The sequence below is a fragment of the Octodon degus genome, unplaced genomic scaffold, assembly GCF_000260255.1.
Source record: "Octodon degus isolate 3935 unplaced genomic scaffold, OctDeg1.0 scaffold00215, whole genome shotgun sequence".
Taxonomy (NCBI): domain Eukaryota; kingdom Metazoa; phylum Chordata; class Mammalia; order Rodentia; family Octodontidae; genus Octodon; species Octodon degus.
Window position 1 is genome coordinate 412519 of NW_004524791.1, and position 10255 is coordinate 422773.

At 55.1% G+C, this 10255-nt stretch overlaps 1 protein-coding gene across 1 annotated transcript in view; it reads right to left on the minus strand.

The window, feature by feature from the left end:
- The window catches only part of Zdhhc7 (zinc finger DHHC-type containing 7), a 27955-nt gene extending 26206 nt beyond the window's left edge, over positions 1 to 1749 (minus strand). Inside the window, exons 1-2 of the mRNA XM_004644969.2 lie at positions 1629 to 1749; positions 1342 to 1520 (exon numbers count right to left, since the gene is read on the minus strand). The gene's annotated coding sequence lies outside the window, so the exon portion shown is untranslated. The remainder of the gene's footprint in view (positions 1 to 1341; positions 1521 to 1628) is intronic.
- Positions 1750 to 10255: the final 8506 nt, after the last annotated feature.

Below are 10255 nucleotides of genomic sequence, written 5' to 3' on the forward strand. Positions count from 1 at the left end.
AAAAAAAAAAAAAAATTTAAAACAAGACTGGGCAGGAGGGAGGAAACTCCCAGTAAGAACAAATGAAGAAGCTGACTGATGAGAACACAAATCAGATCCACACAACATGGGGGCAGCCACGTCCAACTGCGCTTGGCACAGTGGTGCCGGGTAGGCAGGGCTGGCCCAGGATACCGTCTCCACAGTGCAAGGCTCCAGCCAACGGGTCTCCTGGGGCTGCACTCCGGCTGCCGGCTCCACGGTGCACCCGCCTGTCCCTCCCGCTCCACCTACACTCCTTCGATATGGTGACATCCTGTATACCCTACAGCCACTCCTGAGGTGAGGTCTGTGGCCCCCGCCAGGGTGCCAGGAACCCAAAGAGGAAGCAGCCAAAAGGACGCCGGACTCGGAGGATCACGGGGTGAGTGGGGCACGGGCCTCACTTCAGCGCAAAGCCATGGGCTGTGGCTGCCGATACCTGAGGCACTGCCCTCTTTCTGCCTGCCCTGAAGGTGGCGGCCTATGGGACTCGGGCACTGCAGGGCGACTCGGGCCTCTGTCCACCTCAGCAGTCCCTGTACCAGCTTCTGCCCTGGGCCTCAACAAGCACCTCCTGCCCCAGGCTCCTACATCCTCCAGGTTCTGAGCCTCCTCCAGCCTCTGGACAACACATGTGGCCAGGGATTCCCGGCCACTGAAAACAACGCACTGTAAAAAATGACCTCACATACAGGGACTTTATTCAAATTCTCATGTGTCAGCCACCTGCTCTGGATGCTGAATAATGTTCAAACGCCTTCCCCATAAGTGGTCCTGGCAATGCCCTGAAATTTGAAGCTGGTTGTAAAACACAGGGCTGCCCATCAAGGCAGCAGGTCGACAGCACAATCTCTGCATGACCAAATCTCTGAGTATTTTTATAAATTAAAAAAAGCAACCAACAGAACAGTCACTTGGGAAAGCAGTCTGGCACTTCCTCAAAGTTAAACACACACACCCTGTGACTCAGCAGTGTGTCTGCGCCTCAGGACGCACTCGAGAGACAGGAGCCCGAACAGACACGAGCACAACCTGCTGGAACGATGGCGGGGGGACACCCCAAACAGCCATCGATCGACCGGAGACACGAACCGAGGCACAGTGGTAGACAGACAAGAAAGAGACGATGGGCCGAACATTCACTCTAGTCAAGGACCCTGAAGCCCATGCCGGTGTGGTCCACGGCTGTGATACTCCAAACCTGGCAAGCAGCCAGGGAGGCAGCTCGGTGGCACAGCACCTGTCTGGCAAGTGCAAGGTCCTGAGTTTGATCCCTGGTACCAAAAAACCAAAACTGAAAAAACCCTGGCGCAAAGTTACCACAAAAGAAATCAGAACAGGGGTCCAGCTCAACGGGAACAGCAGCAGCCAGAGGCCACAGGTCACGCACGAGCGGAGGAAGCCCGTCTGGCCAGGGCGGAGTTGCTCGGCTCCTGCACTCATCCAACCTCACCGCTCCACGGTTACTTTTCACCACCAGTGAGGCAGAATGAAGGAGTCTGGAGAAAAAGGCGCGCTCAGGCCAGGAGGCAGCGCGGCCCTCGGGCGCAGGCCGGTCCTGGGGTCTGCCCGCTGTCCGCTCACTCACGAGGACGCCCTCGCCTCACCTTCTCTTCACAACCTCAAGCACAGTCCTTAAGCTCTTCGGTCACTGCTGCCATTACAAAACGGGCTCCACGTACACAGTGAAACAAGCAAAGAGACACTGGCGTTCTCTGGTGGTCCGCCCTACCGACACACGTGACGACAGGTTCTGGCCCTAGTACAAATTGCTGAATCACTACGGCGGTCGTCTACTATGCCCGAAGCCCTTTAAACAAAAGCCCACCTTCCCAAGACCACCCCTCTTCTTCTCTAACTCAGTCCAGGGTGCAGTTTCCCTTCACCCTTCCCGCCGCCTCAGGGAGGCCCCCAGTCAGCTCCTCAGGAATATCTAAACATCCTCTCCAAGCCCCTACCTCCCCCACAAAGGGTCATACAAGCCTCAGCCTCCCTTTGTTCCAATCCAGAGAATTCCTTACCTTCCCCAGATTCTCTCTGTGTCCTCAAAGAATAAAGCCCCTTTCCCGTTTCCTTCTGCCCGTTTCGCTGTGGTGCCGGGTGCCTGGAAACACCTATCGAGCGAGATGTGATTCTTCCGCACCACAGTGCCAGGAGCATGCCCCACAGCCTGGCACTCCTGTGTGCACTGGGACACTGCTGGCCCTCGCTGAGCACTGTGCGCGTCACCCAGGAAGTGACAAGCACGTCCACAGCCACGGCACCACCGGAAGCAGATGCAGACCTAGCCAGGGGCCCACTTAAGCAAACTTGGGGTGCAGGCACCTGGTGCCCGGCAGGACTCCAGGGACACACAGAGCTTCGGCCTCAGGAACTCTCAGTCAGCAATGGGGGAAGGGGCCTCCAGGTAAGAGGCCAAGTGTTCCCAAGTCCTGTTGGGACTACAGAAGGCCTCAACAAAGACTGCAACACAGGGGTGCGGGGACAAGCAAGATGTGGGCCAGAAGAAAAGATAAAGGTAGCAGCCCGGGCCCTCGCGGCCTGGCTTCTAACTCTTGCAGTGGCCACTCCCGTGCAGGGCGTGCTTCCTCTCAAACTGCTATTCCCTTTATTTTCTCTTCTTTAATCTTCAATAAACACTGACCTGGTATACATACACATATACTCAGACCAGCACCACAGGTGTGTACCAGAACGGGGAAGGGCAGATGCGACAGGACAGGACCGGGCCCACCACACGAGCCCTCCGGACGCTGTACTCAGGAACCTGCAATTGTGGACCTGCAATCGTCTCGGGAGGCAGAGCTCAGGGACAAGGACGGGAGTTTAAAAGAGACGACAGCCCCAGTTAAATCAGAGATGCCCCTGCACTAAGAACATATAACCCCGCAGGCCTTGGGCCTTCTTACCAACGTAGCCCTTGATCCCACAAGCACCAGCGGGGCAATGCAGGCCTCTGTTTTTAAAGAATGAAGCCACAAAAGAGAAAAGGAAAACATGACAGTGGAAGAGAACTGCTGGGAACAAGGAACGGCAAGCCCCAGCCCGGCAGAGCAAACTCGGGGTGGAGACCCCAAGGCACCTGGCGCCTCAGACACCCCCGATCTTTGAGCAGCAGCACACACAGACCCCTTGTGAACAAGCCTCACAGCAGCCATTGCCTGGAAGAGAGGAGGCAGCCGGGACGGCCTCGGGAGGGACAACTGGTTCAATCCGCACAGTCCAGGAACACACATGGGAGAACAGGAAGCAACCGTCCAGCCGAAGCAGCGAGCAGCTGCCCGCAGAGTGGTCCAGCCAGGGCCTGCGCCAAAGGCGACAGCGCCGTGCTGGCATGGCAAGCAGGTCAGCAGGTGCGGGGCCGAAGGCAGGTGACACTCGGGTGTTTCAGGGCAGGGCCACTGCTCTGCAGGTACTGTGTGGTGCTAGCACACGACAAATGCGTGACACAAGTGACCGATACACAACATCGAGAACTGCAAAACCTAAACTTTATAGCACAGTGAGTGTTAATGTATGCAAATTTTAAAAAATGCTTCAGCTATTTTACTTCACTGCTCAGCCTGTTCTAGCTTTGACTCTTGGAAGTGCTCTGCCTGGCTTCAAGTCCCTCTGCCTGGTCCCCAGGCCCCTGGCCGCACGTGCACAAGGGCACTGTGAGCGTGTCTGCACTTCAGGCAACGCACATGCTCTCTCGTGCACTCCCTGCCCCCGCCCTGGACTCAGGCCCTTCTCCGAGGAGCCCCGGCTCCCTTCATGCACTAGGGAATGGAGCCAAAGCCCAAGACGGGGCGCCCGGTGTGCAAGCTGTGGGACCGTGGCTTCCAGGTCCTCTCGGGCAAGTAAACCCGTGTGGTCCAACGTATTCCTACACACGACAGGCTGCACGTACGCTAGGCCACATAAGAGCTCCTGTGCACAGCCCAGTTCTGAAAGGGAAAACCATCTGCTTGACTCCAGAGTGGCGCGTCCTACCCTAGGGAAGCACCACCAGAGGGGCACCACCTGGGACACCAGAGCAGCACGCCCCACACTGGCAAAGTCTCCAAGAACGAGGGGAGTCTGAGAAAGTGCACAGCTAAGAGGAATCTTAGGAGACATGATGACAAGAGGACAGTGTCTCATGGCGGGGGCCAGTACGGGGCCCTGGGCACAGCAAGGACGCAAAGGACAAATTGAGGAAAGAAGTGCACACAGGCACGTTCCCAGTACCCTTGGCGCTGGGCCAGCACGGGGCACCACAGAGATATGGGCAAGCCGAAGCTCAGTGGCTCAGGCCCAGGTGAGGCGGTGGCAGCCCTGGGACGCCAGGAGCGTAGGCTCAGTGCTGAGACTGGAAAATGGAGGGGGACAGCCACAGATGGCTAGGACACACCGGCCAACAAAACTTAGCTTTGGTTGTTGTCTTTGAGACACAGTCTCTCTACATAGTTCAAAATGGCCTTGAACTCACCAGGCAGCCCAGGCTGGCCTTGAACTCATGGTGATTGTCCTGCCTCAGCTTCTCGAGTGATGGGATTACAGGTGTGCACCCCAACACCTGGCCTTCAACCTGGGTAGCAAGCCCTGACTCTGGAAAAACAAAAAAGCAGGCGGGGGTTGTAGCTCATCAAGAAGGCCCTGGGCTCCATCTCAGTGATGCAAGATCTGGCTTGGAGTGGAAACCGGAGGGTGGACACTAGGTAAGCAGGAGATAGACAGCAAGGCCCCCAAGACCTGCCGAGACCACAGACAGACAAGCGAGCAGGGGACAGGACTGAAACTGGGTTTGCAGCAGGAGACCTGAGAATTCAGAGACAGTGCGGATCTGGAGAGCAATAAACGCTCATACGAGGCCAGCAGAGGGGCTGCTACTCTGAGGAGAGGTGCGGAGACGCCAGGCACCTGCAGGGTGGTCGCCCGCTGGAAAGAGCAGCTAGTCCCCACCTCGGCCCCGGGTGGCCCAACAGCCCACCTACTGTGATCATGCTGTTGTGGCAATGTGTGGCAATGTGCAATGGCACGCTCCCCTTGTCCTTTCACACTCCAGCAGACATGTATGCCATTTTCTCTTCAGATGAGTGAGTCTACAACGAATACTAACCTTTAAGAAAACACATATGCCCCTGAACACCAACCCAGCTAAAGGCAGTGTCAACATGCATCGCACGTGACCCCGTGCCAACAGCCACCCAACAGAATCTTTCGATTGAGGCTCTTTGTATTAAAATGCAGAGTTACCCTAAAATAGCACTTGGACACTGCAGACCATGGGGAGGACACGGGGCAGACACAAGCAAGGAAAAGGGGCGGAAGCCAATCTGGGCCAGAGTAGTTCCCTCTCTGCCCCCAACCAGACCTCGCCTCTTCCCAATACTGCCACACACCTTTCCAAAGGTGGGCAGCCCGGGTGGGGCCTGGCCTCCCCCATCACCTCCAGGAAGGATGCCAGGTGGACCTCGGTCTTCACAGCCACAACACAAGAGCCGTATCTCGATGACATATGTTGGGCCTGGCCCCTGGCTACTCAACGATCATACAGGGGCGGACCCTAATCACCCCACTGCTGGGACTCTCCCCTACATCTCCACGAGGGGCAAAACATAGCCTAGTAGCCAAGGTCAAACTCTTCGCCAGCCTCCTTCCCATACCCCTCCCCTGGAGCTCTCAAAGGTGGGTGACCCAGGCTGCCTCCTACCAGGCCCTCTCTCGTTCATAGAAATGAGGCCAGCTCAGCACAGAGCACTGGCCACATCCCGCCACGGGGCCTGCCCCACCTGCAACCTACGGGCTGCTCCCACCAGCCTCGCCCTGGCTGGCAGGCTCTTCTTTGGTCACTGCCTCCACAGACTGCCCCTTGCCAGATGCAGCACTCCAAGAACATCTGTTGAGCAAGAGCGGCAAGTAGAGAGTCAAGGGCCACGGCGACAGCTCAGCGGGCTGTGTCTGCCTGCAAGCACAGACCCGAGTTAGATCCCCGGTACCAAAAGCCGTGCCAGAATTTGGGTGTGGGGGCATGTCTGTAATCCCAGCACTGCAGAGGGTGAGGCAGGAGGATCACCCCGAGTCTGAACTGCATAGACACCCCATATTCAAAACAAACAAACAAATAAACTAGAGCCAAAGTACACAGGAAAGAAAGTCTGAGAAGAGTACCAAGTGTGGGACCAGGGTGGGCAGGGGGCACAAAGCACTGGGAATCTGGGATAAACAGAGTTTCGGAGAAAGTGAACGGTGGGGACTGCGGCAGCTCTTTGCCACAGCTTGACCCATGGTCCAGAGTCCCAGTGCACCTATGTTAAGAAACCGGACACCACAAACACCCAAGAACTGTAAATGGAGATACAAACCACTAGACTCCCAAATCCCTGTGTCCTGTCCCAGGAGGAGCAGAGCCTGAGTGAGACCCACATCCCAGCCTCTATCCAGTGCCTGGAAGTGCTTCTCAGGCCAACAAGTGGTGCTTGGGACACTGGACACACCATCCAAAGTGCAAGGACATCTGCGGTGCTAATGACGTGCTCGGTGCTCAGGACACGAGGCGACAGCAGCAGGTGAAGGGGAGGCCACCTGAGGGACACCACTTGTGCACGAGGACATCTGACCCACTACCACCTGGAAGCCCGCAACAGCACTGAGTGGAGGGCAGGCGGGCTCAGGTCCCTGGCAGCACCCGGAGCCTCAGCTCTCTCCCCAACCCTCTCCTGCAGAAATGCACGGCATCCCGATGGCCGAGCTTGTGAAAGGGCATTCAGTTCTGAACAACTGAAGAGAACTAGAAGAATTTAAAACATTTCCGTGGCGATGCAAAAGCTTGTTTCAAGAGAGACCAGCACTTCTCCACTGACTGCCCCCTCAGTGTCCCAGTGAATCTGAGCACCAGCTTGTTGTGCAGCTGGCCTGTTTTTCAATTCCCAACATCCCTTGCACAACTAGTATTTACCAAGCACCTTCAGTCTCAACACTGACCCCCTCCCCTTCCAGCCTGTATGCCCATGGAAGCTTTGGTCTTTTTTTTTTTTTTTTTTTTGAGACAAGGTCTCATGGTACAATCCAGGCTGGCCTCAAACTCATAGCAATCTTCCTGCCTCTGCCTCCTGAGTGCTGGGATTACAGGCATGTGCCACAATGCCTGGCTCTTCTTTGTTCTTTTGGTTTGGTTCTAGCTTTCACCTCTCTGTAACTTACATGTCCACCTTCCCTGCCCTGCGCCAACCTGCGCAGAATTCAAACCTCAGTCCTCAGTCCTAGGCTCCAACAACCGCCTACAGGGTGGCAGGAGCTAGTGTTTGGGGTCACAGTGCAGGTTCCCCCACTGACCCGTGTGCAGCCTCCTGGAGCCTCTGCTGAACAGAGACCTCTCCCCTGCATGGGCCCATTCTGTTTCCCTCTGCGACATCCTCCTCCTCTGTGTGTCTGTTTCTGCTGTTTCGGCTCATTCAGATTCACAATTGTTCTCTGTGCTTAGCCAAATTATGCAGCCATCAATTTTCAAATGCCAGTAGTAGTAAGAGGCTGGAGGAGAACTGAAGTGTTTTCAAACCTATCAGGTGCTACAGCAATGTATTAGGGATCCACATGGAGTCTGGGTCTCTGTTACAGGAATGATATTCTACCAAACTGAACTTTGCAGCAAGCAGGGTTAAAATCAGCAAGAGAAGAACATGTCTGTCGAGAACAGCGAAGAAGCCAGCATAGACAACACCAAAGCGGCAAATGATGCTTGTGGTACTTCACATTCTATCTAGGATAGGCAGCCTAGCACGACCCAGGCATGCACCTCAGGGAGGAAGGGTCAGCTCTTCCTCAGCTGCCAGGGGAAGAAAGAGAATGAGGGAGAGTTAGAGACATGTTTACTTTTTTAAGAAACATCTTCTTCTATAGTTGCCCAAGCCAGGCTCAGAGTCCTGCGTCCAAGCAACGCTTTTGTCTCAGCCTCCCAAGGAGCTGGGACTAGAGGCAAGTACCACCAGGACCAGTTCCAGAAACACCTTAAATAGAAGGGACGCAAGCTTGAGAGTTCTCCCAGAGTTCTCCCAGTGGCCTTTGTCTCCTCCACAATCTAGAAAGGGACAGTGAGGAAAAGGGTATTTCCCAGCAAGAAGGGTCCAGGAAAAGACTGCTGTAAAAAATTTGAACTTTGCCCGAGAAGAGCTGGCTGTGTCCTGGGCTGACAACATGACTAAGGCAGGGTCTGGCCACATGGGAAAGCCCAGCAAACAGGATTCAGGGTGGGGGCTCCAGGTCACACAGGCACCATCTACCTGGAAGTGAGATGGAGCAGGTGGCACCCTGTGCACACACACAATCACACACCCAGACCAGCAAGGCACGGACTCAGGCTGAGGATAACAAAGCCTGGGAGTTAGCGCTCCCGGCTCCCTGCTATGCGCTTTTCCCACCGGGAGACCTGAACTGCAGCCTGTCTGTAAGAACCGTAGCCAGGAGTGTCGGGGCTTCAGGTCCTCCCAAGAGCTGCTGGGCGGGAGGGCGCAGAGGGCATCACGAGGGTGGCCATGCGTGCAGAGGCACTGTCAGCTCTTCTGCGTTAACTGAAGCATCATGCCAGGAAGTGGTCACACTCCCCTGGAGTTTTAAGAAGGGCTAAGCATGGAGCCCAGTCACGCAGCACTTGCCCAGCACACTCCAGCTCTGAGTCTGAATCCCAGCACTGTGAAAGACTGAGCTTTCTGTCTCACTGAGCGCCTTCTACTCATGCTAACGCTCTTCTGTTCTTGAACAGGACTTCTGTTTTCACACTACCAGTCGCGCTACAAAGTTCCAGTTTTTTCATCTGTCAACCAAAACAGGCTCTGATCCACTGGTACCAGATGAGTCCTGCTGCTGTGAAGTGACTCCTGCAGGAAATCAGCTTTCCACACAGAAGTCACTGGGAGCTTTCCAGTCTAACTCGGAAAAGTGCACAACCTAGAGAACTCTGTAACTACTTTTCCACAATGTTCAAGAAATGAAATCTAGGGGCCGGAGACACAGCTCCAAGCCATAAGCACCTAGCTGGCAGGCACAAGGACCAACTGCGATCCCCAACCCCGCACGCTGTGCCGGCTCCAGATACCCCGGATACACTGGGGTATCAAGAGGGCGGTCACGTGTGCAGGGGCACTGTGAGCTCTCTAACACAGCTGACCTTAGCTCTTCTCCTGCATTAACTGAAGTGTCACACGAGGTGATGGTCACTGCAGGTAGACCCTGTCTCAAAAAAAGAAAAAAAAAAAAAAAGAGAGAGAAAAATCTAGTTAATACTTCTGTTTCAGTCCATTTTTTTCAAATATCCCGAGTCTAGTGTTATAAAGTTCTGGCTTTCTAGCAAGCATCTGATGACTTTTTAGAAGGTAACTTAAGGCGGGTACATGCTGTAATACATCAGCACCATCAGAATCAGCCAGGTGTGGAGGGCACACCTGCAATCCCATCACTGAGGCTGAGGCAGGAGGTTCAAAGCCAACTGGAGGCCGGCCTGGACTACACAGTGAGTTCGAGGCCAGTCTGGACTACATGGCAAGATCCTGTCTCAGAAAATAAAGATCACTTGCGAGATGAAGAGTTTATTTAATACGCATACTGCTAGAGAGCTGGGACAACCACAGCAAATACATAAACACATGCGTGCTGGGTCTACCCGAAGCGGATAGCAAAGCAGGTCCCGCACGGAGCCAGGAGTGCGAGCAGCTGCCGAGTCTCGGTATTGCAACTTAACTGCTACAATAATCGGGTTGTTGAGGAGCCAATAAAAACGAATGCCTATTGAACGTCTAACAGAGACTCAGATTTAAAGGAGCGATTACAGCTTGGGAGAGAGAAACTCTACTGCCGCGGAGGCTGACTGATGGGCCCAGACCCCCCTGACGCAACTGCCCTCTAAAGACTAGGGCGGGGGACTGGGGGTTGGTAGCAAGGAAGTTGGGCAACGAGAAAGAAAACTTTAAAATCGTTCAAGGAAGAGGAGAAGAGGCGCACTTTGGAAGACCACGCGACTGCGAGCAGGCCCACTGTAGCACGGCTATAAAAACCCTTCCGGCTTTCAGAGAGGTTTATGGCCACTCCGTAAGTGCAACCCATCATTAGCCACAAAGGCGAAAACCGTGGCGGGGAGAAGCGGATGTCACGCCCAAGGACATGCAAAAAAGCAGGAGCTGCAATTCGGGCCCTAATCCGAGCGGTCACCGAGCGACCCCGCACCGGACCAGGAAGCCGAGCGCGGCACAGGGGTCCAGGGGCGCGGCGGCGAGCGCCC